General features: G+C 41.2%; 1 long non-coding RNA gene across 1 annotated transcript; it reads right to left on the bottom strand.

The window, feature by feature from the left end:
• Nucleotides 1-439: 439 nt before the first annotated feature.
• On the bottom strand, nucleotides 440-27,930 carry LOC121060546. The gene is made up of 3 exons (XR_005814859.1): nucleotides 27,834-27,930; nucleotides 3,135-3,209; nucleotides 440-1,219 (listed from the first exon to the last, which is right to left on the bottom strand). It is a non-coding gene; the product is annotated as an uncharacterized LOC121060546 (long non-coding RNA).
• Between the last annotated feature and the right edge of the window lie 7 nt (nucleotides 27,931-27,937).

The following is a 27,937-nucleotide window of genomic DNA, read 5'->3' as shown; positions in this document are numbered from 1 at the left end:
AGTGATCGAGAAGAACAGAAGGAGAATGTAAAAGAGGGGTTTTAAAATGAGGAGCCATGCTCAAGCCTGGCCCTACAGCACCCCTGCTAAAGGGCAGCAAGTCATTAATGTGCAGCGCAGGTAGCTGCCCAGAGGTTACCTTTAGCCACCAGTCTAGAGGAAAAAGCTGCAATGGAAATGGAGGGGGGAGGGGGGGAAGCGACACATGCAGAATGTGCGGAGTCAGTTATAAGTATGCCAGGGTACGGAGAGCCAAACAAGGCCTGGTTAGCTCTGTCCAAAGCACAGAAGGGGAAGAAAAAGGGCATTTAAAGATATCGGGTGAAAGTAGTTCCTTAATAAACCCGAGGTGGCAGGCTGCAGGGAGATTCTGCAATGCAAAATATTAATTTCTATATTGGGTGTGTTTTCATCAAGGAAAACAGACATTTAATGCCTCGGCTTAAACGATTTATGATGAGTAAATGAATATACAAATCATACATAATCATTCATTCATTCAAAATAATGAATAAGAAGAATAATGAAGAGAACAGTCTGATCATAGTTATCTGGCCTGATTTCCCATTCAGCACAGTCTGTTAAGCCTTGCTGGAACCGGAGCAGATCGTTAGCTTCTGTATTTAGGGGTCCGACTGCTAGGTGTTTCTTCGTGCACATCTGGAAAAAGTCCTCCTTTCTAGTATCTGGCAACAGAATAGACATACCCTCGTCTTTCCAAAAAAAAACCATAGTCTAGAGAGTGCTTGCTTTGTGAATGCAAACCACTGCACAACCCCTGTAACTCAGTGCTGGTGGGCTCAAAGGTGTGGGGGGAGTCCTTTAGTCCCCAAAGCCTTCCAGGAGCACCCTGGGACATCCCTCGTGCCCCAAGGGACCATGGCAGGAGCTGGGCTGGAGAACATGAATCTTGGCCACATGTTCCCCTGGAAGCAAACATTTCCCTACGAGAAACCCAGTATGAGAGAGCACAGCTCAGATATTCCTGTTAGGCATTTCAAAACACACAGTGCATTGCTGAATGTGGAGCATGTACTCTTCTTTCTTTTCTTGTCTTTCAAGTCTTGTCCGTAATCTTGAGGTTTTTGCATTAAGGAGGCATTTTCTTTGACTCTTTGACAGGAAACAAGTTAGCAGATAATATCTCCTATTTGATCAGTCTGTTCATGTCACGTAGTTGCAGCTGAGGCCCTTCCTTCCAACCCTTCCACAACAGGCCCTGTTTCAATAAGACCAGAAAAATCACATTTCTTCCCAAAAGCCTTTTGGTCTGATTCTCTGACGACCCAAACCAAATACGTTCCTTCAGGATAACTCCAATATGGTGACAAAATATGGTCCTCTATTTGGAGTGAACATCTGAACGCAGTTCAGAAATAGCCTTCCCTGGCACAATGGTCTCTTCTCTGGGGAAGGGAAGGGAAGGGAAGGGAAGGGAAGGGAAGGGAAGGGAAGGGAAGGGAAGGGAAGGGAAGGGAAGGGAAGGGAAGGGAAGGGAAGGGAAGGGAAGGGAAGGGAAGGGAAGGGAAGGGAAGGGAAGGGAAGGGAAGGGAAGGGAAGGGAAGGGAAGGGAAGGGAAGGGAAGGGAAGGGAAGGGAAGGGAAGGGAAGGGAAGGGATCTACTCCATACCCTGCTATCCTTTCCTCCCCAAGTTTGATTGTATTGCAATGGAGTTAAAATCACACCATTACTCTGTAAATATCTAGGTGTGGGTGGGCAAAGCCAGAACCTCCACATTAACAGAATATAGAAATACTACCACACTGACAAGAGGTGTGTGCAAATTTGTTCTCATAATACAGTGAGGGACAAAGGAGTAACAGCAATTTATTAAACACAGACAGTAATGCCTGTCTGAGGCTTACTTTTGTGAACTGCTTATTGTAGGCAAAATGTTAATTAATAGGGTATTTCAAGGGAATAGGCAGGCCTCCAGGAAGCCCTCAAATTTGTCTGACACTAGCTCAGACTTTAGAAGCCAGTATTTGTCATCAGCAGCAACTGCAAATACATTTTCATAGTGGAGTTTCTTGTGCATTAAGTGAATTGTGTTTAATCCCCTGATGACATGCAAAATGACATTAGTCACTATCACTTATATAATGAATCACAAACATATCATTATAGACTCGCCCTCCATGAGCACAGATGCTGGCAGCAAAGAACTACATGCCAGTCTAAATAAAGGGTCATTGCCTGCTGTGATGCGGAAGAGAGAAGAGTTTTGCCATCTTTCATGCTGTCTCACCTTTATAAGAGTTTTCTCAAGGCAGCCAGAACTCCCCAAGAGCTTCTGCCCTTAAACCTTACCACTAAAGCTTTTGTTTCAAAAAAGCTTTTGTTTGATTGTGCCTGGGACCTCTCATGTGCATTTTCTCTCCACATTACAAAGCCTGTGCTGGTGGTACACTGCACATGGGAGCAAGTGCTCTGTACGCACTAGCCCCTCTAGAGCCCCATGGGGACATGGCTGTAACCAGCTTTCTCATGTCTCCTCAGAAGTTCATGTTTTAAGAGCTTGAAGCTTTCTTTTTGTATAGTTCCTGCCTCAGTGTCCCCGACTGATTTTACCCCTGCGTATGGGAAAATGAGACTCCATTTAAAGAAGATAAATGTCAAAGAAATCAGCACATCCGTTAGCTGTCTGACTACCAGCAGCACAACAGCCTCCATCTCACAGATATGTCAACAGCTATAAATTGAACATAGACAACTCCCATATTCTTGCCCAGTGCTCATTACTTTCCCAAGTCACCAGATCAGCTCAGAAATAATTTAGGGATTCAATAAACTCATTAACTACTTCCATTTACAATTTAGGATGCTATAATCTGGTCTTGTTGATTTGCATAAATTAAATCTTTCTGACTCACATTGTACCTGTTTCTTCCAACCTAGATCTTTACTTAGGAGATTTGCATTGCTTCCTAATTGCACATACTCAAGTTTTCTTATTCAAGACAGGTTTTTTGTGAAGTATTAAAATAAGTTTAAAGATATGATTAATGGTTTGCCCTTTCTTATTAATCAGCCAATCTTTCACTTTTTTTCTATTTCTAAGACAAATTTTTAAAGCAAAATAAAAACTTCTTTCATTGCCCTTGGTTAAAGCCCTTGCTGCTGCTGCACTTACACTCTTGCTCGCTGTTAGTAGCTCTGTGCAATGCACCTTCCATCAAAGATGATCGCAGCTCTGGAAGGCTCAAACCTAAAGTGGACAAAGAAATAAAATGAGTACTAAATGAAGGAAAAAATACAGTCAACACAACAACAATTTGCTTCTCTGTAGCCAGGAGGCTGTTTCTGACAGGGGGTCAGTTCCAAAATTCCTCTGTATTCAACAAAGTTCTCAAGCATAGGACGTAGTTTAGCACAGGGTGAGACTTTTATTGAATAAGAATTAACTTGTGCATGTGACTGTCTAATGTGATCTCCTTAATAGAGAACTCCTTAAATAAAGTGTGCAGGATACAACACTTGGAGACTTCAGATACAGAATATCCAAGTCAAGAAACTGGAGATTTGAGGTCTTCACCAGAAACAGGTGAATGCTGACTACCTTTAAAAAAATGAACCAAACAAAGTTCCCATGATGATTAATTAAAGCAGGAAAAATTGGTATCCAAGTTAAGTGGGAACTTGTCTGCACCTTACCTGCACTCAGAGCAGGTATACATGCTCTGAGCTAAGAGCACAGACACTGCCCATCACACTTGAAAAGAACCTAAACATTTTGCTTCAAAGATCATGGGATTTTTAAGCTGCTGCCAAGATTTGGAAGGCTTGAGTCAAGTAGACAGTATATCTGAGACAGGCAGTACAAGAGGAGGAGGTGGGCATAGGCATGAGAGACGCACCTTGGAAGACCAGACTGTGCATCATTGGTCTCCTGTTGGGCCTGGGGACAGACAGAGCACAGTAAAATAGGGCTTCTGCCCTTCTGTTGCTTTCATGGGCACATTCCATGTTTTAAACACCCAGATGTCTATATAGCAAAAAACATAGAGGAGGCTGCAGGCCATAGAGTCTTCTCCCTTAGCTCTTTCAGCTTTGTGGAGAGGATGTGCTCCAAATCTGCTCTGAGTCATGGATCCTTTCCTCTTTGTGCTACGTTATACATAGCTCAAGGGTCCATCACGTGCTTCCGCAGTCTTTTTAGCTCAGGGCTGAATGACACCTTTTTTTTTTTTTTTTTTCTGAAATCCTGATCGTACCCATTCCCTTCCTCTGCAGGGCCTACTCTGGGTCTTCATGAGACTGCAGTCCTTCTAGATATGCAGTTCCCACATATCCTATACACCCCATAAGCTCAACACCTCTGAGCCTTCCCAGTCTCCAGGAGAGGATTATTTCTTGCAGGCTATGCTTCTGGTTCGATATTTGGGTGGGATATCTACCTTTTAGCAGCAGCACATTAGTGCCTAACATCCAGCTTGTCATCTCCAGCAGACCCAAATCTTTTCCTGTAGGATTGTTAACCTCCATTATCCTAAATAATGCTTAAGCCTTCACTGCTAAGTCCTGTTGAAAGGTAATACACAGAACACCCTGCATTATTTGATTTTATGTCACCATTCTATTAAAGTAAAAGCTTGTATAACGTTTGAGGTTTTAAGAAACAATTTCATGGTTTTGTTTTTGTTTTTGTTTTTTGTTTTTGTTTTGTATGAACTTTCTTTTTATCCCTTTTCTCTACAATTTGAATTCAGAAGTTTAAATTTGGTGTACAAAAAGCCATTCCTGTCATAGAGAACAAATTTAGTCCCCCTGAAGAAAACAGAAAACAGGTGCTGCGTTTATTATTTTCCTTTCAGTTCAAGTTCTTTTTCAAATGCCAAAGAAACAGCAAATTAGCATATGGGTGGGCTTGCTGATATAATGGACCCAAGAGCAAATACGCATTTTGCTGCAAGAACTACAGTATGTGTTTTGTCTTCTCCCTCCATTTTTCATGCTGAATTTCACTACCCTTGCACTTAGGGTGGAACCGAGTTATTCAATGGAGCCTTATGTAAGAAGCACGTGGCAGAGCATGCTAGCAGCTCCTGCAAGGACTTTAAAACGAGAGGGCCTCTGCATGAGTAAAACAGTCTGACTGGAAGACCAAACAGAAAGACAAAGATGAGCTTTCAGATGTCTCCTCCTGCATGTGTTGATAATATGTTTATTTTTTGGAATGGGGGTTACCGGCTGTGTCAGGCGTACACAAAGACTGAGGGCAGATCAGCTCCAGTGGGAAAGATTAGCATAGTTTTGCTGAGGTCGGTGTGCTCAGTCAAAAATAAAATGAATAAGAAACACAAATTCGAAGGGTGTCATGAATATATCTTTTGTACTCTCTAGCCCTTAAGCTAATAATGAAAAGCAACTCTAGTTATGACTCATGATATTTCTTTAACAATGAGAATTTATTCTTGATGTCTGCAATGACATTATTTAGTTAGATACTGTGCGGTCTTTAATGTGTGAGACTTTTTTATCTTTTTTTTTTGTAAAGATAAAATTACAGAAATGTACCAAAGGCTATTTAAATCCATTTATTTTGAGATCCATCCATAAACCCATATAAGATACACTGCATTAGCTATTCTAATAAAATGAATTTTCAGGTGCAGTATCAAGACATCAGGGCAGTGTTTCCTTCTACTCAGATTTTCAGCTAGGCTGAGCGAAGCTTAGCAAAGCTAAGTTGTTTGATATTGATTACATAGCACCTTGAATCCATGGCTCAACTGTTTTTAATTTTTTTTTTCCAAGCACTTATCACTATATCATGAAGCTGCCTTAAGACAGAGCATGGAAAGTTTTGGAGGATCTGCACAGTACAGCTGAAGAGGGATAAAACATTAGGACACCTACACATCTGACCCTTTTTCAACAGCCCTTGGCAGATGTGGGTGAGCTGGTTCACGTCAGAAACATAGCGAGGACACTAAATGAGTCGTCATTGTGTGGGAGTAGATGTTGGAAGAGCAGAAACATGACTGAAAAGAAAATGGAAAAGTTTGGTTGCTGGTGAAGGAGGCTTTAATATTTGTGACCTCTGTCAGGCCAATCCAGGTGCATACCTGTTGTCTAGACAGCCCAGCAATGGGTAACTGGTTCAGTCGCCAGGTAGTTCACGCCATTAATAGCAAACATCTATCCAAATTGTACATGTGTATCCCATGCACCTCCCCAGCCCTTTTGGTTACCCTTGCACCTCAGCACATACATTGCTCTACTGCCCATCCTGGTCTGCAGTGGTGATGAAGCCTGCACATCCATAGCAAAAACTTCTCCCTTCTGCCCCACCAGGGGGCCTAATACCTGCCCAAAATGCAAAAGTCCGCTTTAGCTTATCTCCAGCATTTGTGGAAGCAAGCCCGTGCCAGGCTGTGCCATGGCAAACCCAAATCAGCCATTTCTGTCCATTTCAGAGCCACCACCAAGCAGCGGGGACTTGGGGACACTGGGACTTGCTATGACAGCACATCCACTGAGAGTGAGTTCACATGTCATTGGAGCTTGTAGGGTCTTACTGATGACTTCCTGGCTGCCAAAAGCCATGTATGGCTCCATGTACTCTAATATCTAGTAATCCCCTTAGAAATCCCCCAGGATTACGCTGTCCTATGGCTTTACCAGAAAGAAAAAAGTTTGCATGGTGATGTTTTTGATCAAGTTAAGTCATAGCAGACAAGATCTAAAGCCACAAAGGCCTGAAGCTCTTATACCACGGCACAGTAGCTAATGCAAAGAGAGTCCTTGTGTGCTCTGTCAGGGCAGGATGAGGTTTCTCCTCTCAGCTTGTCAGTACAGGAGCTTCACTTGCAGCGAGGGTGACTGCCTGCAGGACAGGCTGGCCGTGAGGTGAGACAGGTAGTTGCTTAAGACAGAAGAGTGCCATGTGTGTAAAAACACAGACCCAGCTACCTGCAGTGTGTAAGAAAACCTACACAGCGTCCTGGAAAGCCTGTCTCTCCTGCAGCCTCACATCGTGAGGCTGGGATGGGAGGGGAAGCCCTTAACCAAACCTACAGCACCTGTCACCTCCATCCTGCAAGCCAGGCTGTCTGTCACAGCTCGCCTCATTCCCTCTGTTTTCCAGAAATAATAAAGCTACAGCCTGATCTCAGCCCCTTAAATCGAGGGAAGTAAAATGTGTGTATTTCTACACAGCTGAGAAGCTCTTTGCTGACTGCACTGAAAGCTTAGAAACAGTTTCCCCAGGTTTCTGCTGAATCACTGAGCCACATGCACCAGGCTGGTGCATCTCCTTTTGGGGCAGAGAACCATGCACATTATTGTCAGGTATTTAAAAGAAAGCTTCTCAATATATTCTGTAACCTCTACAGATGGCAGGTCCTCTTTTGAACAGGCAGCAAAGCAACCATTAAATACCCTGCAGGCATGTGGTTTGGATTTTCATCTTTTACTGTCCAGAAGAATGTGCTTGCCTGTGTCTGTGCTGTGATCTGCAACTGCTCCTGTCAAGAGCTCTTATCACTTAACCGTAGTATAATCAGTTGTCACCTAGTTATGTGTTTATGGCATGTACATTATACCATGTTGGAGATAAGGAATGATTACTGACACACACACCTTCATTAATTCACCGACAAAGGAGTGATAGTGAATACAACTGTCAAGGTACAATGACAGAATATATCAGCATTAGGGTGATCAAACAATGCAGGCAAATACAGTCTATAAACATCAACCTGTTACAACAGCAGTACTTGAAGACTTTTGGCAGCCACAAAGTCATCAATAAGATCCTAAAAGCTCCAGTGACATGTGAACTCACTCTCAATAGATATGTTGTCAGAGCAATTTAATTTGCTTTGTGGTGGTGTCACTCTTTGTTGGAGAAGGACCTTTCTCACCCTCAGAGTTCATTAATGGCAGTGTCAAAAACAGTCTTATTGCCATGACAACAACGAAGAAAGTTGAATGGAGACTACCGGATAGCAGAAAGCAGATATTTCATGTGGATGTACCTGGCAGGCATGCTTATGCCAAGCGAAATGCTGCAGTTTCCAAAATATATTAAGGTGAGTTCAAATGAAATGTGCACAAGCAGCTTCTGCATCTTTGGAATAAGTCTCTCTCTGCAAAAATTTTTAACAGAGACTTTGTTTAATCATTTTCATACCAGAATATTAGGAAAAAACATTCCATGTTTTATGTCTAAAAGCTGCTCAGTTTCACTAGTTAGAGCTGGTAGTAACTTTGGGACCCTTTTATTCCATCTCCTGTTTTCTTTCACAGCAATGATGACCTTGTTTACATTGTTGGGTAGTGGTTTCCGCTGCTCCTTTACTTTGCAGTTTAGTCACACAATCAGCATTTGATAGAGTATAAATGGTAAACACAACTCTGGGTTAATGATTTTTACGGTCTAATTATTTTTTCTGTGGCAACAAGATTCCCTTCTATCACTTTGTAATTTTCTCTCTGTGAGACTCATTGACTGTCACCAATAATGCAACAAGAAATGAAAAAGTAGGTAAGCCCAGATGTTTGGCATCCCAGGCTGGGGCAGTGAATCTAGAAACATACTACATCACCCAAATCAGAAGTGAGCTATTTCCAATTAACTGCATTTCCCTTTGTCTAAACCATTGATTTTCCCTTTTTCTTGTGCTCCCAAGCTCACTTCTCCAGATCATCTGCTGTTTTCCACACTGCTATCATACTCCCACTTCTCCTTGTTTCAAAGGCAAATGATCTCAATCTTGTAAAACACTGTTTCTGTTCAACATTTTTACATGCTCCCAATCTTTCCCATCACCCTGTGCTCAAGCTGACATGGTTCTGCAACATCGCTTAGGAGTGTGAGCACCCAGTCCTGCATGTGGATGTCCCAAGGGAGTCACATCACTGATCAGATAACAGCAACACCTTATTTTTTTTCCCATATGTTCTCCATATCATACCTTTACCATCTATGATCTTGTTTACTTTTAAGGACAGTGGCTATACACAGCCATTCACCACCACATGCAAGTTCCCTTCCTTACTGGATACAGGCAGAACTGAGTAAAGCTAATGAGTAAATCATGTTTTCCCCTCCAACTAGTATTGTTTTGCATTCATTGACATGGAGCTCCACCTGTCATTTTGTTCACCCTAGCTCAGTTCTGTGGAGCTCCAACCAACCTTCCTCACTCATGACTGACTCAGGAAATATTATTCAATAGATCATTGCTCGAGTACTCTACTTGTAACATTTTGCTTTCTTGGAAACGGTTCATCCAATTCTTTATTTGCTATTTCTTGGATTTCGCTCCCAGACAACTCATTGTTTCTCTTAACAGAAACAGGTGATGTTTTTATATCTTCTTCTAAGGAACCTTTCACTCACCTTTTAAAGATTAAAATACGTTATTTTTCTTTTGCTTTTGCTGCTTTACATTTTCACATTGTTTTACTGACAGATTCAAAATATTCTAATAGATTAGTGAGACACAATTTCCCATTGCAGAAATTGGTGGATTGCCTTTTTCCCTTAACACCTCCTTTTTAATATCTTTTTCTTAATGCTTCCTTTTCTAGAGGTATGAGACATGATTGCTAAAGCTATCATTATAATTATCAACAGCAGAAGCCTGAGAGTATTAGAAAAAGAAGAGGTAACTCCAAGCCAGCCTTTGATATCTCACTGAGATGTTATTCTGACACTCTTTGCTGGGTTCATCTATTGCCTGTAAGTTGATTAATTAAATCCCTAAAATATTAAACTGCAATGCAATCCAGTTCTGCTAACTTAGCCTCTATTCAAGCCACATAGTTTAGTCCCTCACACAGGTACACAGGTAGAAAACATTTTCAACATAAAATGCAAAATGAAAAACAAGAAGAAAAATAAGAAACTGCAGGAAAGCATCATTATTGGAAGTGGAGTCATGAGATGGCTTCTAGAACCCAACCAGACCAAGCGGCACAGGTACTTTTTGCATTCATCATCTTCCTGCTTGGACAAAAGCATTTCATCCCTTTTTGCTTTTCTTTACCAACAAAAAGGGAAATAGGCCTGTAAAGCGCAGAAGATACAGCAGCTTGTCTTGCCAGAGACACCGCGTTCACCCCACATTTGCTGTAGGAAGGTTTGTACAACTTGGGTCCCAGTCTCTCAGAATTGTGCTGTAGGGCTCTAAAACTAAAAGCTTACCTTGACTTCTACCAAAATTAGCTCTTCGTTGTTGCAAGCCCTTGGAAAGATTGTCCTCCTGCTGACCCAGTGGTTAAACACCTGTAAGAGACCTATGGTCCTCACTGGCCGCAGTCGTTCATTCCCCATCAATATCCTGCCTTTCAAAGACAAGAATATGATTTTCACTAAATATTAATTGGCCCAGCTAGTGAGATTCAAAAAGCATGATAAATTATTCAGCAGGCTCCTCAGCCACCTTTACTTACTGAAGAGCAGATGCCAAGTGAGCAGCACATGGGGTACCGCTGCTCAGGCCGCCCAGCAGCACACTGGTGGGGCAGGGTGGGCAGGGGGCTTGTGCCCACCGTGCTTGTATGGAATGGGAAAGGAAAAACGTGAGTGTTGGTGTCCCTTCAGCAGAAAATAACAACAGCAAGAGTTCACCTTTTCAACCTGATGAAATTTATTTGCTGTAGGTAGAGAAGCTTGTTTTAGGTTATGGCTGATAATAAATAATGAAGAACTTGTGCTCTGAAACTACCGCGCTCAAGCCACAAAGCCATTGCATTTCCTACTTCTTTGCAGCCAAATATAATCGTGCCCTGTTCGGGGGAATATATTCTGGATTATATGCTTATATATGTACAAATGTCTGAGATCAAAAAGAAACAAAAGACCAGACACCTAGTAATTAATGGTACCGTACCAGTGAAAGGCTCCTTGTGAAATTTTGTAAGACAAAAATTAACACAAATTCCCCTCTACATGGAAAGTCTGCCAAGATGCCTTGCACCCACATTTTGTTGCCTAAAAGGAAAGGTTTTATCGTGGTTTTACCACTTGATTAGATCTGCACCAGGGTGAATGAAGGCACCAGAACAGGTCCAGAGGGCCACAGTCAGGTTGGGGCCAGCAGTGAAGATGTTTCTGTGAAGACATGTTGGGTCAAAGATGAGCCGTTTCAGCTCGCTGTTAGCAAAGAAGGCCCTGTGCCCTATGCACAGCTCTCCCTGCCTTCTGTCCCCATCACTTACACACTTTCTCACACTAAAACCATTTTCAAGCTGGACTATTTTGAGGCAGTGCAAATACATTTGCTGAGCATGGTCCTCTGCCCCCAGAAACTTCCCCTTTGCTACTGAACCACAGCATGGGGTTTCAGGGTCTGTGGAGATGGGAACTTTTATTACAATTTTTAACAGATGGGAGTGGCAAGAGTATTCTGCATGTTCACTTTGCTATGCAACAGCACGTTTTGCTCCGTATCCTCTGTTTGTCTGTACTAATATGGGTAGCAAAAGATGAAAAGATAGCAAAAAGACAAAGAAATGTGACATGAATGTATGAGTGGAGAGATTTAAAAGGTTCTGTGAGGTCAGAGAGGATCATAAGACATGAAGGAGACATTTTTTTCATGCATAATCAAAGTTACGCTCCAAAATTCAGTGAGTGAAGTGTCTGTCACATGTTGCTCACCTTCTGTGTGCAACAGTATATGTGAAGTCCTGTCTGCAACAGAGGATGTACAGGCTCGTGCTTCAGCGAGGCAAATGACTATCAAGCATCTGTATCTGTCTCACTGGGTTTTACAAATGCAAGTCGTTTGGCTTGAGAAATCCTACCAGCTGCCCTCGTATTAAAGTGATACTCCCTGCAATCATTAGCAGGTGGCTCAGACCTGCCATACATCATGGATGCGACTCTCTTCTTTTCTCGTTAAGTATGAACCTCGTTCTAATGATCGGTAGCAGATGGGCCTTTGTGCTAGCCATACAGAGGGAACAGCAAGGCAGGTTTCTCCCCTCTGTCCATACAAGCACACCTACAGGCTCTATGCCTTTTTGTGACCTGATCCAGCAAGCATACACCACCTGGGGTGGGGGTCCATGCACAGGCATCCACGTGTTAGCCTCCAAATGTTTATCTGGAAGGACACAGGTCCCTTGTTGTATCTGTCAGCATAAATCAGACATCTCGGACACCAAAGTGTATCTCAAGTGGCACCAGAAGTCCATACGGGGACAGCTAAACCCAGCCCTCAATCCTGACTGACTCCGATGTGAATTTACACTCCTAGTTCACGTGTAGACACATATACACTGAGGGTAACTTATTGGAGATGTCTGGGTCCCTCTCCTAAGGAGAAACACTTCATTGTTTATTTTAGTTGTGCAACTTGAAATGTTTACTTATTTATTTATTTATTTTTAATCACCAGCCTCTTATGTAAAGGTAATGAAGGTAATGTAGTAGATTTATTCTATTTAGATGTATTCAACACACGTCAGCTGGAGGTTGTAGGAGGGAATACAGGAGCTGCAAGGGCTCTAGAAGGAGATTGAGTGGCTATTTTTTGACAGGGTAAATTTGCATGATTTTTGCACTGTTTTTAATTAGATCCTTGTTTTGGGGTTTCAACAAGTTCCTTGCAGTGGGCAGGAAGATGTTCTTTTCTCTCATTAACATGTAATTTGACTTCTTAGGCTTTTCCTTCTCCCTCGAACACAGAAGACATGGGCTAGCTCCAGAACTGGGATGACAGGCAGGGCATGGTGGTAGCACTGAAAATCTCTAATAAGCTTGTTTATGCATCTTGATGACAGGCTCAGGCTTGAATGGATCACCATCTCCAGGGGTAGGGAGGAATTTCCTACTGAGTCAAAGCAACAGCTCCAATGGGGGAGAGGGTCATTGCTTGTCCCTCCCTGCAACATTGACATAGTCCAATTCTCAGCATCATCTGGGCCTTTACTCCTAACAAATCTACTCCCATTGTAGCAGTCCAAGTCACTGGCTCTTTTCTCTGACCTTTCATTGAATTTCTAGTCCTTCAGCTTTTGTGCTGAAGGCAAGGCTCATTTGCAAGGGGAAAAGGAGCTGTTTCATAGCCTGCAGTATCTGCTCTGTGTGAAATGGGGCATCTGCAGACCCTTATGGATTAAGCAGCTACCAGATAAGAGCTGTTGATGTCAGGGCATCGGACAATGATTTAGGCAGTCCTAGTGCTCTGCACCTGTGAAGACCTACAAAAAAGCACAGTCATAATCCTCCTGTTTGTGGAAGCTGGGAACAAGGGCTTGTACCATGATGCACACAGTAGAAATTGCACAATTAGCTTAAGGCAGATTTTTCCTGAAGTATTTATTAAAATTCTTTCTAAAAAAAATACATGCCTGTAGAAACTTGTTAGGCCAGAGATTTCTCAGCACTGAACAGAGAAAAAATTAGTTTGTCTCAGGCCGAACTTTCTTCACGAGGGTGCCACTGCAGTGTTACATTTACCTTCTTTTATGTCACTGGCAACCCCCATCGGTGATCCTTGGTTGGCTCCTCATGATTTTTTGCTGGAGTTATGAGGCTACAATAACTCTTATCCTCTGCTAACAATCAGAGTGTCACTGAGTTACATGAGTCTAAGATGAGCAGGAGACAAATATGGAGCACACTCGCTCATTAAGTGCGGGGCTCCTTGTAGACAACAAATTTAGGTGTCTACCTAGAGGCCAGGTGCCTGATCAACAGTGTTTGTGCATGTACAGTCAAAGGAGGGTAAAGAGAGTTTGGGCTGATGGGTGCTGGCACTCACGTAAGGTAACTCCACTGCACCAGGCCTCCATGGCCACGCACCTGGTGCAGAGCCAACCGAGATGCCCCACCAGCTGGGACCGGGCAGATATAATTCATGCTTTTCACACATCATGTGGCATCCTTTATGGTACCCCAAATGACACTAGATACCTGCGATGAGGCAGCTGAGCAGTGCTGCAGACTCACACGTCCATACACTGCACTTCTGCTGCGTGATATGTTATACCCTATTGGCCTAAATCCCATCTTAGATGCCTGTGACACATCCAGCTTTCATCAGGCCTGCTACCCTAATAAGCATCAGGAACACAACAAATCTCTGCCTGTTCTTTAGCTAAATGGGGTGTTTCAACACCACACCAGCTGCAGTGCAGAGAAAATACAAAGGAAGGAAACAGGGTAGCTAATAGGTGCCCTGTCCTCCCCGTGTTTCTGGATAAGGAGCACTGGGATATTTTTGTCTCCTCCGTCAGCAAGGATCCATATGGATGCACCAGTTGCTTCAAAAATAATTGTCATCTTTCACCAGCATTCATATGGGCCCTATTTCAGGCCCCACACACGTAGCAAACAAAAGGTGCCATCTAGTGTCTCTGAGCTGCATCCTAAACCCAAAAGGAAATCACTCAAATAATGCTTTAAAGTCTACTTTCTCACTGACAGACAAAAAGCTGATCTTCAAAATGAACAAACATTTCATTTCAGGGAAGTTTAAGCAAGCCAGGGCTTATGTCTTCTTCCTCCCTGCGCTGTCTTCCTCCAAGGTCTGTGCCTGAATTTAGTTGAAGATACAGGTGTCCAGGGACTGGATCCATTGGTTCCTTCGGATTAAACAATTATAAATCGTTATAAACAATAATGATTCATTCATCAACAGGCTGGAGCTTGAAATAAAGTTTTGTAAAATACTAAAAAAAATATGTCCTGAGGGGTTTAATACCATTTAAAGTGGAAAAAATTAGTCACCTCTGAACTGTAAACTCTGAAAATCCACTGAGAACCTAACTACAGCTTGCTGCTGTCTTTGCAGTGCTAAATCCATCAACACAAATGCCAGGCCAAGAGATGCAGAAGGACTTTGCCCACCCTGCTCTGTCCTCAGCCCCCAAAAATTCAGTAGGTCACATCTATCTGGTGCCCTGGATCTCATTACAGGGTTAGAGCAATTCCCCCTATCATGCTACCAATAATAACAATCTGGGCCTGCATTGTCTTTGGTTCACAGTATCTCAGGTAGGAGGAGGACAGGGTGGCACTCTCCAGACATGTTTTTGTGGGATGAAATTGAGGAGGGGAGCTGCAGACTGGCAGGAAGGTAGGTGGGAGTGCTGGGAGGTGGCAGCCAAAGGTTGGGGACAGTGCTGGAGGATGGTGTCCTCTAGCAGAGGTGGCCGGACCCACTGTGGGCAGGTTCATACTGACTTTTGGAACAGACCCTGGCCTGAACCAGCCCCTCCTGGGTCTCATTTCAGAGAGGTTTGGTTTCCTGGGAGTGAGCTGGTTGATATTTGAGAGAGTAAAAACTTCTACCTGCAGCAATAGGTGACATTGCTATATCCAACTACAGAGGACCAACCTGCAGCACCTAAAGGTTTACTCACACATACAAAGGGTAATACAAAGCAAAATTTGACAGCTGTTGCCATCTTTGACTCTGGTTCAACAGTAAGGGACTCTGCCTCTTTTTTTCAACAACAACAACAACAATGGAGAAAACATCATATCAGAGACGTTCTTTGAAAGAAGAGCCATGTATATTGCCTGCCTTCAATTTGCAGGTATCTTTCTGCCTCTTAGACTGAAATAAAGCCACAGAGGATGTGTATCCTATCTGAACATCTAGGAGCTGACATTACTTCTCACCCTTGCAGAGCCTAGGTAAAATAACAATTGCAATAAAACAACAGAAAATGAAAGAAGCCTGCCACAAATTTTACTCCCTTTTTTTTACTCTCATTTTACTCCCTTCAAGATTAACTCCCTTACAAAACCTCTGCCTGCTCTATGTTGTTTGTTGCATAGGCTGTATTCTTAAAGCTAAGTAATCAAGGATTATTCTGTGAGAACAAATGCCATAAATTATACTGATTTTTTTCAAAAGTGTTCATCTTTTTACTTAAGATAAAATCTGAACTACTGGGAGAGCTTACGTGGTTGTTACAGCTCTTTTTCCAAAAGCAAATTATATATAAAGTATTTTACAACACATTTTACTCTGCAGATCTTTTCCTTGATTACTGGGATAGCTGTGTGTATAAATGGAAGCTGCTTGTTTTGCATGCCTGATTCACTCTGCAATGCCACCATCCAGTGTTCACGATGCTTCACTGTCATTGCAATGATTATAAAACCCTAGATATTGAACTGGAATATCACTGAAAATTTCGGAAGAGGCTAGGAGCCGAGAAAATAAAGTTTTGAGAAAGAATGCACCCAAAAGCACATTATAAGGAAAGAAGGTGGTTTTGCACACCAGTGTGAGTCAGATTTACTTGCCTTATTCACAAGCCTAACTCCATAGCAGGAGCCCTGTGGGCTTTCAGCATTCAGTTGCCTTCTTTGGGGAAGTAAAGGTCATGAATATCTATGAATCCCAGAAGGGACTTTCTGGATCTTTGAGCTGAGTCCCCTGGAATCAGAAGGCAAGGTGCAGCAGACCTTCTTAAACTGATCATATTCAGCTTCGAGCCAGTTAGATATGCATTTAATATGGAATACTGTCACTGATGGTTAGAAACTTTCTTCTAAGTCTCAAAATAATTGACACATAGCCAGAATTCACAGGCTCTTTTGTCAATATTTTTCCTTAAAATTATTAATAATTCTTCTTTTCTATACTTTTATAGAGATCAAACATGCAGACTTATAATAATAAAGCTGGAAGAAATTCAAGAACCCATGAGAGCCATTCTGCTGTCCCAAGGTAGGATCATCAGTAACATGTTTGTATCATCCCTGCAAATCCTTGTCTTTTCAGCAACTGAAGGCCTTCAGTAATGGTACATAATAAAACTAATTATGCAACCTATTCCAGACTCTATTCAGAGAGTTTTCTTCTCAATGTCTAATCTGCATTGTCCCTTCCTGAAAAATGAGGTCTTTTCTTCTTGTCCTATCCACAATAGATATGTAAAACTTGCTTTTGCAAGCAGTGTTTGAAGACTGTGAATATGCTTCCTTCTTTTTTAATAAAGTAGGTCATACAAATTATTCCAATCTTTTCTCATTGAGCCACACTTTCTAGACATCTAGCAATTCTGGGCAGCTTCCAGTTGGTCCACATCACTACAAACTGCTGTGTCCAAGAACAGAGGCAGTACTGCAACCAACATCTTACTATGTTGCAGAGTTTGAAATATTCTGCTCTTTTTCATATGTATACTGACATGACACTTGGATTTTTGAATCATGATTACCTTGGGATCCGCTTTGGCTGCTGTATCAATTTCTAAAGAACTGCTATATGGCAATTAGTGCCTATCCTATTCCTTGGGAAGTTACTGCAAATGGAACTGCATCCTATTTTCCACATGATTCCTGAGAAAACAAAACATATACATATAGGCAGTTGCTTTATCTACATGATTCTTTCTCCTATTCCCTTCAATTTTCTCAGAACTCATTTGCCTCTCTATCTGATTTAGTCGGAAAGCCACAAAGGTATTAAGTTCTTTCAAGTTGTGTGAAAATCGATGACTGGATAGAGGAAAAAGATGAAAATTACAGCCCCTACAGAGGGCAAGGCTGCAGTGTGAGCTAACTGGGTATTTATTTTGTCTGGCTGGTAGCACAGAGCAGAGTTGGGGACAAACACATGGTGATGGGAAATGGCACCTTAAAGGGAGGACAAGAGGGGACAAGGAGAAGGGCACGTTCACGCAATGCACAGGGCAGACACAGCTACAGGAAATAAATCCACAGCTCCATAGACTGGCTTGATTTCAAATCATTTCTCCCATCACCAGCATGGCAATTTCTCTCAGGTTTCGGTCACTGGTAAACTTAATAAGCATATCCTATTTCCTCCTCCAAGTCATTAGCAGAAGCACTGAGTCAAAACACACCAAGGACAGATGCTGCTGGGCCCTCGGTGCTGCCCCTTCCCTGCCAGTGGTGTAACAAGCAGAGCACTTCTCCAAATACTATTTTTCAAAACAGTTTTGCTTCTGTTCTCTCTCAGGTTGTTTAAGCAGACCAGGCAAGCGAAGCTTTCTCCATTTCTTGATATGAACCAGGAGATAATGGTCCCGATAGCAATTGCTGCTCATCTTTATTGAGCGTGGGTCATTCAAAACTGTCTTGAACAAGGGTAACCAGAACTGCACACAGAGTGCAAATGAGGTGCCACAGCAATCATCACTGTTGGAAATACTCTGCTTAGCAAGCTCCAAGATCACATTTGCATTTTCACTGTCTCCCTGTTTTCCCATCGCCCTCATACACAACCTGCAAACAACTAATACAGGCAATTATTTCGCAATTCTGCCATTTCTAACTGGTGCATTCATAGTTTACAGGGAGGGGTAATATCAGTTTCCGTTCAGTAAATGACCTGCACTGTTCCACTTTATCACGTTTCTACTGCTGCTTGGGAAGCAATCAGGGAAGTCAGGTTTGGGAACACAAAAGACATTGGCTATTCTAATTTTCCTCTGTAACCAGAATGCCTCTTGCTTTTAAGCCAACAGCAAATTTTGTTTCTATACTACAGACATTTAAAATACTGATAAACTCCCTTCAATCCTCTTTTTTATTTTTAAACAAAGCCTTTTATCATCCTCTGTGTAACTGCTTTGTACACAGCTTTGCAAATGCTCTGCAGAAGCAAAAGGAGAAAAATATTCTCTACTGCCCACCAGCAAGTGATGCCCAGTCATGTCTTGGGAAATAGGGGCTTGATAACATGTAGCAGTTGCTCAGGAAAACCAATGCTTTCAACAAGAGTCCCCCCTTGTCCTTCACCTTCCTCAGCTTTTATTGCTGAGCATGGCAACAAATAAATATATTACTGAGTATCCTATGGTATGAAATATCCGCTAGGTCATCTGCCCTGGAAATGTCCCCTCCCCACCTCTTGCCCACTCAGCCTACCGGCTTTGGGGGGTTTGGAGCAAGACTTGGTGCTGTGCCAGCACTGCTCAGCAATAGACAAAATGGTGATGTGATAGCAGTGCTGCTCTAGCTACAAGTTCGGAGCACAGCCTTGTATGGGCCGCTGTGGAGAAAGTTAACTCCATCCCAGCCAGACCCAGAACAGTTTGTGAGGAGCTGAGTAGGAACTAACTGTATTCCCCATCTTAATTTGCCTCTGAAAAGTCTAATTTTCCTCCTCAACCTGCATTAAACATATATATATTATATATATGTTTTATTTTATTTCTGAATACTATATTTAAATGTTTTACAGAAAAGCAAGTTCATTTATCCACCATGCAATCCTTCTGCATGCAGAAGGTCCTCCCAGGTCCTGTGACGGAGACTTTGCATCATTCCTTTTCACATCAATACATTATGAAAACACTTTTTTTTTCAGGATTTTAAAAATGTCTCTCACAATTGCCACATGGAGAACTGGAGAAACAAACCATTTCATTTAATTATCAAGCCTCCAAAATGTTTTTTCTTCTAAGAAATGCTGGTAGACCTCTCAATCTGTTTTCAAATTGAGACACATCTCCAGTGTATTCACAGAACATATTTCACACCTGCTTTTCATCATTTAAAATTCTTTTTGCTCCAGACAACAAACAGTGTGTAACAGAATTCACTTAACGCATTCACGGGCATGCTGTGTTAGAAACAACAGATCTAAAAGCAGATGCATGAAAATGGAAAGGACACACGCTGCTGCTGGGTTTCATTTTAGGATAAACTTTGGCACCTCTTAACCTGCAGATAAATTCTGCCCCTTTGTTAAAACATGAGTTTCAAATAAAGGAAAGATAACATTCAGTTCTTTTTCCCGGGACCCTGGGAGAAGGTTTGGAGTTCTCCACACCAGACGTGCCCAAAGTCAAGGTGTTCTGCTACCACGGTGCAGAGGGACAATGGCATTCAGTGGAGATTAGATCTGAGACAGAAAGAAGAACAGATGAAAAGGACCTTTCAGGATATACCAGTGTATCTAACAAAAACAGATTCCAAATGTGGAAAAATACATTATGGTTCTGAAATGTGATAATCCCTCCTATGGCAAATTTTTCACATAAAACCTGCATGTTTACTTAAATATGCAAGCTTAGGAAAGGATGTAGAGGGATGGTTCCAAAGGTTCTGCTGCATGAAATGATTTTCTAGAGGTGTACAGATAGCCTCTGCAATCCCACTTTTCTATAGTGCATTGACTTTTCTTTTTATCTTACCAATAATTTCAGTCATTGTGCAAGTGGAGACAATCCTACTGACACAACATAGTCAATTGTTTCAAATAAAGACTTTTTTTCTCTTTCCTATTTCTCCTTTTCTTGGTCTACTTGGAGACAAATGAATATTTGGACTCAGAAATTCATCTGCTTTTCCTTCTTCTCTTGGTGAAATAGATTGTCATCCTTTGAATGCAATATCGTTATTCACTGCAGATAAGTATGATGTCAAGAAGAGAAAAAATTAACTGGAGCAATACTCTGAGGGTAGGAAAGGCATTTTAGGCATCAAATATCCGGTTTTCCTATTTTTAACAATTTAAAAAGCAAAAACATCAGTACACATCTGCATGATGAGAAGCATTTGTAAACAGAATATACATGGCTTAAATCCCTCCAGAGATTCCTTGAGGAATTGTAGATCTCCCTTCTGTTTACTGAACAGCTTGCCTATTAAAATACTAGAAAGCCAATGCCTACAAGCCAAAACTCAGATGCTCTCCTCAGTTGCACTGACTCCACATCTATCTGCACACCCCAAAGAGAATTTAGAAATGCTTTACATTATCTTTTTTGAGAGCTGATATCTGAAATGAACTTAGCTTTCCTAAAATTATAATCTTTTATTTTTTTCAGATGCTTCTATGTGTTATTCAGAATATTTGAGGACTAAGAATTACTGTCCATCCATCTAATAGGATATCTTTTCCTCTCACCTCGCTAACCAAACATTTCAAAGTGAAACTTCAGCGTAACATTTTAGAAAAAGAATGGAATACAATTTTAAAAGGTAAGTATCTTATCTTCAAGGATGTTGATCATTTGAATGGTCCTATCTGTATTGTAATGCCTTGACAAAGTGCATGTTGGGAACATGAGCTAGGTAGAATAAATTACAATCAATGCCTGTGCACTCCGTGGCAAAATCACTGTGAGCTGTACCTCCGAGTATCTGGACTCTCAGAAGTGTGAAGCAGTAGATCTGATATTCTTCTGAGTTCAATAAAAAGAATAGAGGCTTTTAGTGAATACAATACATCAATGAACAATGTCGTTACAGTCTCTTCATTTCATTTATCCTTGATATTAGTTTCGATTAATGAGAAGGCATCTTTAAAACTTCCATTGCTCTGCTGCAGAATCCTGGATAAAAAACTATACTGCAGCATGTGGGAATTAGTTAATTTGTACTTCTGATGTTTCAAAAATATATGAAAGAACCAAAGGCCTAATAAACACACCAAATCTGCATATCTTTAGGGACAACCACAAACTTAGAGTTGTTCAGCCTCACCAGTTGAAGGAACCTCAATATCATTTAAGCTATCCTCTATTATGGGCTATACCAGTATCATCATCTGCTATTAGATTTATGGAATAATTCAGATACTAATGCAAGTAGTGTAGTGTAGTTTGTTCTGGAAAAAGGGTGTGTGGAGGGGGAGGATTACTCTGTGTATCAGTGGTGCTTGTAGGCCCAAACTGCTGAGGGAGAAAGGCTTAACAACCTTTGAACCTTTGGGGAAAAAACAGAAATAACATGCACACTAGCATCAGGAGTTAGGTGACTCTTGGCCACCAAGCTAGATGAGGCCAATGCAATTTTCTGTGAACAACTGCCAGGGTTGCTTGCCGCTGTTCAAGAGTCAGTGTAGTGAAGGTGTTCAATTAACCCAAAACTGTTGGAAAAAGAACACAGCTGCTGCACATAGATCTTGAGATGTTTTGTTTGGTTGGTTGTTTCTGTTTTCCCCAACAGAGGCTAAAAGGAACAGCTAGAGAAAGCTCTTGTAAATTTTATCCTCAGCAGGGGCAGAAAGCATTTGAGAATGAGATATTATTTGTGTAAAGATAACGTTCACATTCCCTAAGAAAGGAAGAGGCTGAACAGGATAATAAAAATGGATTTCAGGAAGGCAGATTTCAATAAGCACAGAGAATTCATAGGTAAAATCTCTCAGGTCACAAATGTAAAGAAAAAAACAAGGCTCTTAGAAGGGCTGTTAAGGGCTCTTAGGAACCTTTTCAGGGTACAAATGCTAGTTGGCAAGTGATAGTTTTCCCAGTGTAGAGGAAGGGAAGAAAATGCAATGAGAAATCAGTTTAGACAAATTTCTGTTGATATCAAATACAGGAAATTAGCATGCACTCATGGAAACTAGGTCAGATTGATTAGGATGTATATAAAATATAGCAATTGCACAAGCAATTAGGAGAAAAATCATGCCCAGGACAAAAAAAAAAAAAAAAAAGAGAGAGAGAGATTCAAGCAGATGAGGGATTTCAAAGCTAACAAGAAATCATTCTGGAGGGATATCAAGTAGCAAGAAGATAACCAAGAAAAATGTTGACCTGTTGCATGATTAAAATGAAAATCTATTGACAGATGTCATCAGGAAGGACTAAACACCTTTCTCGTTTGTCTTTTTGACATTTATCTTCACACTAAATCAGAAATCAATTAGCTAATGAACCAAACAAGAGTGACAAGAAAAAATGTAAGGCCAGTGTTTAGAATAGCGTAAAAACAGATCAGAAAGCATTTAAATCAAAAAGATGTTGTGGTTTGCTGTTGGGTGGGTGTTTTTTTTTTCAGGTCAGCCGGGCCTCATGAATTCTATCCCAATGGAGTAAAAGAACTAACATTAGCACTCTTTGAGCACACTTGGAGGGCAGATGAGTTACTATAAAACATGAAAAGGGAGGCCATGGCACCTGTCTTTAGGAGATAAAAACAAGAGTAAATATGGAAAGACAGCTAGCTGTTTTCAGTTCCCCCAGAACACTGAGACGAACAAATATCTTTAAGCATCTATAAAGCAAGGAGGCATGTAACAGTCAATGCGGATTTGTCAAGGACAAATCATATTAAACTAATTTTTTTTTTCTGTAAGTGGAGGAGAAATAGTGGATGTCATGTAGCTTGACTTGGAAAAGGTTTTGGACACTGACACACATGGAATTCCCATAAGTAAACTATAGATGAAATTACCACAGGGAAAGAGTAAGATTAATTGCAAAACTATTCAAAAAGGAACAACTGGGGACTTCCAGTGAAAGTGAATGAAAATATGTTCCTGCAGGGCTGTTCTAGACCTAGCACTATCCAGTACTGAAGGAATGAAAAGGAAATAATCCTATCAAATCTGCAACTAATAAAAATGAAAATAAAAAATAAAAATATATATTTAAAAAAAAAAAAAAGATAAGGAAGCACAGTAGTTTTAGGGCAGAGTTAGAATTCAAGGTAACTGAAAAACTGAAGAAACTATTCCTAAGTAGTATAAGATTCAGAAAGAACAAATAAAAAAGTCTACATCTGTGCAGAAATAATCAATTGCATGAATAAGGTATGGAAAATAATGGACTAGATAGCAGATCTGAAAAAAAAATACCTGAAGTTTCAGTGTTTCAGTGGATCATGAGCAGAAGAGGAGTCAATGATGTCTAATTCTGTTGCCAAAAATTATATATCCTACTGGGTCATAACAACAGGAGTATAATCCATAAAAACATTAAATGATCCATCTGGACCACCCACAGTGATTAGTTATGACCAGGAGTAATGACTTCTATGTTTAACTCTGCTTTTCAGGAAAAAAATATTGAAGAAAGTCCAGAGAAGATAAATCAGAATGACCAGAGATCTAGAAAGCATGGCCTATGAGGAAAAACTGTACAAACAGAGGTTGTTCAATCTGGAGAGAAGACTGGGGAAGACAACCTCCACTCAGGACAATTCCAAACTGGGGACAGGACTGTCTATAGGGAATACAAGCATGAACGAGCTTCAGCTGCAACAAAGAAAATTCAGATTGGACATTGTGGGGAAAAAAATAAATCTAACACCGAGGATACAGAAGCACAGAGTAAGTCATAGCAGGAATGTGGAAGATCACACCTCTGCAGCATTGAAGAACAAGTCATGTTACTTACTACTTGTCAAGGAATAGTCCTCATAGAGGTGATGCTGCCTTTTGGCAGAGGAATAGACTCTATGACCTCTTGGAGGCCAACAATCAAATTTTATGATTTTTTCCTTCCAAGACAGTATGGGTAATCAAATAAGCTACTTAACATGACTTTCTACATTTTAATTCTAATCTCAGGGTTGCCTCATGTTATTTCTAGAAAAAGAGCTCCAGAAGACTTACCTTGCAACACTAATGCTAGGAATGGTCTGTAATGAAAGCTGATTCTGCAGCACTAGTCTATGCCAATTCTACAGGCAAGTGGTAAGATGCCTACATGGAGGCATAAGGAGATAAGGACCCAAGCAGCCACTGGCAGCTCCAGCCAGCTTGGGATCCTGCAAAAAATTGCTGGTGGAATAGCCCACACTCTATCTAGGCTATCTGAAAGACAACCAAATTGCTACTCACACTTTTTTGTGTACATAACCTGTCATTTTAGAGTCTCATCCTACTATCAGCTGCATACATTAAAAGTGAAAAATAATGTAAAGACATAAAACCCTGGGAAAAAAAAAAAAGTATTAATTTTCTTTTGCATAAAAATAGCCTAGTTACAGGTACAGAATCATGTTTTTGTTTTTCATCAAGTAAATGTGATTCAAACACATTCACTTCTATTTAGAAGTTGTTCATATGTAATTTTTAAGCTGCTCAGAGCTGATCTATGCCACAAGCAAAGCTGCAGTAAAGCCACTCACTCCATGCAGTCATTTCTAGGAATGACAACATGAATTCCTGTAGTCCTTAAAAAAAAAAAAAAAAAAAAAAAAAAAAAAAAAATATTATGGCATGCATGTTGTATTTGCCACTAGGTGGGAGTGGAACATAATCTTCTAGTTGATCTTCATGTAGTAACAATAGAGAAAGTGAAACATAAAGTACAGTTACTCAGCTGGATACTAAAGAATCTTTCTGTCAATAACGAATTGCTTCAGCAATTCATAGGTGTTCACAGGAAGCTACAGGAGCAACAGTGAACTTTTATTTAATAATTTCATAAAGTATTTATAATTCATGAGAAAGTAAATTGACTCCTATTCAAATTTTTTTTTTTTTAGTTGTGTTTTAGTCAACATTAAGAATTGGAAGACTTACTTCTTCTTCTGAAACATATATGCCCAGCTGATGTATTTTCAAGGAGGTAGTACCTTGAATCATATAATAACCACATAATATCACTCAGCCCTATTGCCTATTCTTAATGTTTCGTCTTTTGTTGCTATTGAGAACACTGCTATTCAGATGCATTTGGAAATCAGTATTTATCAGTAATTATATTAAACTACACATGAATCATCAAAAAATAGCTGTATTCAAGAGTTTCAGTCCATTCTTCCTTCTTTAGAAAGCATAAAATTGAAATATATATATATTTTTTTAGGTTTTTACTTAGTTTTCAACTAAAGCTTGGAAAAATATAAAGTTAAAGCCCATGTTAGGAGGAGTACAATGGAGGTTTTTAGCATCACGAATGGTGTAAGGGAGGTGAAGACACAAAGATTTTGCAGTGTCTTTCTCAGTGCAGGAGTTATGGGGCACTCCAGTGAAGTTAGTAAGGAACTGGTTTAAACAAGCAGGGAGCATCTTTTCATGTAACGTGTAGTTAAACCATAGAATAGAGTGTTAAGGACTGTAAAGAAGCCAACATATAATTAATACAAAATTTGATAAGACATATGATTAGTAAAGGTGAATTACTACAAGATGTATTTGTCAGGTTTGGGGGCCTGGGGTGTCTCTTAAGTGTTCATCCTTATTAAAAGCAATTGTTGAGGTGGAAACAACTGTAGCATCTAAACCTGGAACTAGAACAATGTGCAGGAGTATTTGATCCATTTCTTTCGCTTTTTCCCCTTAGCATTAGGAGTGTCTCATTTCTTACGTTTTTGATTGAAGTTTGAAACTCCAGCCATGCTTTGGGGACAGTTCTCCAGTGGCATGCCAGAGGCACGGTGCCAGTAGAGAAAATGTCAGTGCTTTCCTCTGAGGCTAACTAAGTCCAGGGGCTGCTGGGCAGCAGAGGTTTGCTCTCTTCTGAGAGCAAATGCAGAAGTGTATCTCGTTTCACACATATCTGGGGAATCTTTTTGTCATTGTTCAGGGTACAGCCATCTCTCTTGGGGTCATCCCATTCAGCCAACTTTTACCATGTGCAAAGAGGCTCCGCAAGCAAGATATACAGCTTAGCTGGGTATAAACAAAGCAGCCCTTTCTTGGTGAACACACACAAAAGATAGGTGGGATTTAATGAGTTACCAGGCTTTAGGACACTCAGCACCCTGATAAGACCCCTGAGGAACTTTTGCTGGCCCAGCAGACATCAGGCAGATGGGGAAGGCTCAGCCCCCCTGCTCCATGCTGCTGAGCTACCACCTCCTCTCCTCTGGCTTTCCCTTAGGATTTCATACCTAGGTAAAACAACGCTGTGCTCAAACCTTGTGTCTTCTCCAGACAGTTCTAACATAAATTTAGGCATGCTGGGCCACTAGCAGTACTTCTGCAGTCAAAAATAGTAGGGATGACGCACGCTCTGCTGCTCCTCACCTTCCTGACTGCATACCCATGATAGCAGGACTGTGACAAGGGTATATAAAGCTGTTCAGCCAGCTCTGAGTCAAAAAGGGATTCTCTTTGTGATATGGAAATTTCTCTTTATGGTAAAGAAATTCATCTGTGACCATTTCCTCATGTTTTTGAATCCATCTGTCTGCAACGCCGTACAAAATCTGGTGCCACGGAATTGCCTGAGGTGCAAAATCAGTTCCATTTCCAACCAGGAGTCACTAGCAGTAGGTCATCAAAACGGTCTGAGCCCTTTAAAGCAGGTAGACACTTAGTTTACATTAGAAAATGGTTTACACCATTTAGCAGCCAAGCTGCTAAAATACCACCTCTGAGCTCTGAGGACAGCCAGCCCACTGCATAACATTCTGACCGTTACAAATTTTGGCCAAAAATGCTATTAATTTCAATGAAATCAGAAGAAGAGTTTCAAAGCGTGCCCTTAAGAGATACACTGGGTATACTCACGAGCCCATGACTTTCTCCCCGGCACCCTTCACCTCAGGGGTCAGCCCACCCATACGCAGACCCCATACATCCCCCAGCCAGGCAAGTGGCCCAGGATTTTCCTCACCATTTCTCTCCATCCTCTCAAGCAATGCAGGATTTCTCTGGTCTCTTTTCCTTCCCTCCCGCCTTCCCCCTCTCATCCCTTTCTGAGGAAGGATCCAGCATCCCCTCCCCGGCTTTACATCTTAGCCTAATTTTTTTGTGCTTTCTGCTCGCAGCTGTGAGCTAGTGGGAAAAGGGACGCTTCCATAATTAGCAATTTTTAAAGAGCAGGAGCGGCCGCTTCTGGGACGTTGCGACTTCTGTGCAGCAGAGTTCAAAATTATATTCAGGGTGATAGACAGAGAGCCAGGCGTGTCAGGGGACTGCAGAGGACAGTTAGTAGGGCAGAGAATGCAGCGCGTGCTGGCAGGGTCCCAGGGGAAGCTCCTTCTCCAAGGATGTGTTTCATTAGGGGAGGCAGCGTTACTTTGGTGTCAGGAAGTCCAGGTCACGTCAGCGTGGAGCAAGCATACAGGCCTTCGCTAAGAAAAGGCAAGTTCTACCACAAAAGCTTTAAATGCTCATGTTAGCTTATAAAAATATTTTTTTTTTCTGGTCCAGACCAAGAGGCCTGAGTCAACCAACCTAAGGCTAGTTCTCCACTGACATATATTTATACACATTTACCCATATATCAGCCACCTCATCGAACTTACAAGTTGATCTTGCTTTGAGAAGGCTCTGGGACAGGATGGTCTTCAGAGATCCCTCCCAATCTGAACTATTTTCTGACTCTATATCTTAAATAGTTAGGGTTATC

The sequence above is a fragment of the Cygnus olor genome, chromosome 1 (assembly GCF_009769625.2).
Source record: "Cygnus olor isolate bCygOlo1 chromosome 1, bCygOlo1.pri.v2, whole genome shotgun sequence".
Lineage (NCBI taxonomy): Eukaryota > Metazoa > Chordata > Aves > Anseriformes > Anatidae > Cygnus > Cygnus olor.
The sequence above is the reverse complement of the archived record's forward strand: the minus strand, read 5'-3'. Positions and strand labels throughout refer to the sequence as shown.